Below are 2,716 nucleotides of genomic sequence, written 5' to 3' on the forward strand. Positions count from 1 at the left end.
CAGTTGAGCCTGTGTTGCCTGCGGGAGCTGGCAACTCAGCAGATTCTGCTGGGGCTGCAAGTGGTTCGTACCTGTTACTAAGCTCCAGCGGAGTAGAGACCTTGGTGTGGCAGGCCTTAGGGCCCTTGACCACCTTGTTCCATCCCCCTGACTGGACAAAATGGGAGGTCCTAGAGTCCTCCCTTGTCCTGGAGGGAGACCGTGGTATACCCTCCAGCTCCCGGGGGAGAAGGGCCTGGCAGTAGGAGTCTATCTCCTACTCACAGTCCCTGATGGCACGCAGTCTCTGAACTGTGGCCTGGAGCTCCTCCAGCTGTCATTCTTCATCTTCTTGATGGCCTTCCTCACCTCATCCAGGGTTGGAGGGATTCCAAGATCATCTCTGACTGGGTGTTGTGGGACAGAGTTGAGAGCAGTCTTATCAACAACAGTCTCAACTGAGAAGGTTCCAATAGGCTACTTCCAATGGGCATCGATGGCGGCCCTTTCTTTGATCAGGTCTCCTCCATCCTTAAGTCTCAGGGAGGTTGGTCCCTGAGTGCTCAAACCATAGATGGCTTTTGTGGCATGGAAAAAAAATGTACATATCATGGATGTCAGCAAGGTGTTGAATCTCCTTTGCCCTGCCTTTCCACCATCTATTTTTCATATTGCGGGTCTCCCGTTGAACCTCTGCCTTGGCTTGTTGGAAATTCAGTTTCTTTGCTTGGAGCTGATGTCATTCTGCCAAGCACAAAAGGCCTTGCACTTGTGGTCAATCAACTCTTGGATCTCCTGGTCATTCTTATCAAATCAGTCTTGATGATTCCTGGTAGAGAATCAAAGTGTCTTTTCACAGGCTTGATGACGGTGGACCTGAAGGCACCCCAAGCACTGCCAAAATTTCCCATTGTTGTTGAATGGAATTTGCAGTTTTTCATTGAGGCACTGGTGGAAGAGGTCTCACTTGATTGGGTTCTTGAGTACTTCAATGCTGATATTCCATCAGCATTGCTTCTGTTGCAGCCATCATTTGGGAGCCAGTCTCAGTGACATAATTGAGCAGATGAGTTGGTGGATCAGTCCAGCAATGGTCAGCTCCCATCATAGCTCAGGTGATGTGGACATCTTTGTGATCCTGAACACAAACAATAACGTAGCCAATCAGGCGCCAATGCTTAGATCACAGGTATTGCCATGACGTCTTGTGCCTGTTTTTCTTACAGAACAGGGTGTTGGTGATAGTAAGTCCACCATTTGGTCAAAAGGAGGAAGTTGACCTTTCCTATTCCGTTCTTGCCAATAGTTCCATTCTAGAGGTTTGAGTCCCTTCTGACTCTGGTGTTGAAATCACCAAGCACAATAAGTCTGTCTCCTCCGTAATGTCAGAAAGGACTTGATCAAGGTTGGCATAGAATTCCTCCTTGGTTTTATCAGTGGCATCAAGAGTCAGGGCATGCACGCTGATGACACTGGTATATTGGCTCCCCACCAGCTTAAGATAGAGATTAATGAGGAGCTCATTAATTTCAATAGGGAACACACTGAGTTGGTTTATGAGTTCATTCTTAATGGCAGAACAAACTTCATAAAGCTGAGTTCTCCTTCCTGTTTACCCTTCCAAAAGAAGGTAGAGCCACCTCCATGTTCTTTCAGCTTCCCATCTCCCACTTGCCAGGTCTCACTCAGTGCAGTAATGTAGATGTGTCACCTGAATTCTTGAGCCACAATTGCAGTTCAGTGCTCTGGGTGTTCACTATTAAGATCATCCATGGGGGTCCTGATATTCCAGGTCCCAAAACTGATTGTGTGTCTTCACTGATTTTGACTGCATTAAAGGTGATCCCACTAGACATGGTTATCCAGTCAGGAAGAATGTCAACAGACTGTGTTTAGGGCATCTTTTTAATCCCCCTCCCATGCGGGGTGAGCAGAGCAGATCCTGACGAGGGCTCCTCAGTAGCATTTACAGCTGCTGAATCACACTCCTACCTCATCCAAGTGCTAGATGACCTTCTTGTAACTGCCACCTTCATGCCAGTTCATAACTAAGAGCTTCCAGGGGAGTGAGGGTAGATTCCATTGCTGGGTGTAAATCCTCTGGCCAAAATGACCCAGGGGAGGGTATGCACGTAGGGGACATCCAGAGGAGTACCAACACCCTGATACACTTGCCCAGTGAAGAAAACCTGAGATGACTAGGGGTAAAATCAAGTGTCTTATAGGAATGCCAGAAGCACGGGCAATAAATAGGATGAACTATCGCTCCTTCTGGTAGACAAGGAATTTGACCTCATTGGATTGACAGAGACCTGGGTGGGATGACACACATGCATGAGCAGCAGCTATTGAGAGCTATAGGCTCTATAGAAAGTTTGGGTTGGGAAGAAGGGAGGAGGTGTGGCCCTCTATGTGAAAGAGCAGTACCCCTCCCTGAAGATCACATTTGATTGCATGGGAAGGCCCCTTGAGAACCTCTGGGCCAAGATACAAAGGGACTCAGGAGAAGGGAACCTGAGGGTGGGAGTATACTATAGAGCTCTCTACCGAGAAGAGGAGATTCACCAGGCATTCTCCAGGGAACTGACCAGGGTAGATAGCACTAAAGACTTGATTGTCATGGGTGACTTCAACTACCCTAACATCTGTAAGGGGAAGACATGGTAGGCAACTTAAAGATTGGAGGTACTCTGGGAGACAGCAATCACGATCTGATTAGATTCACCAACCACCGAAA

Source organism: Gavialis gangeticus, unplaced genomic scaffold (assembly GCF_001723915.1).
Source record: "Gavialis gangeticus isolate Ggan-Ray unplaced genomic scaffold, GavGan_comp1, whole genome shotgun sequence".
NCBI classification, from domain to species: Eukaryota; Metazoa; Chordata; order Crocodylia; family Gavialidae; genus Gavialis; species Gavialis gangeticus.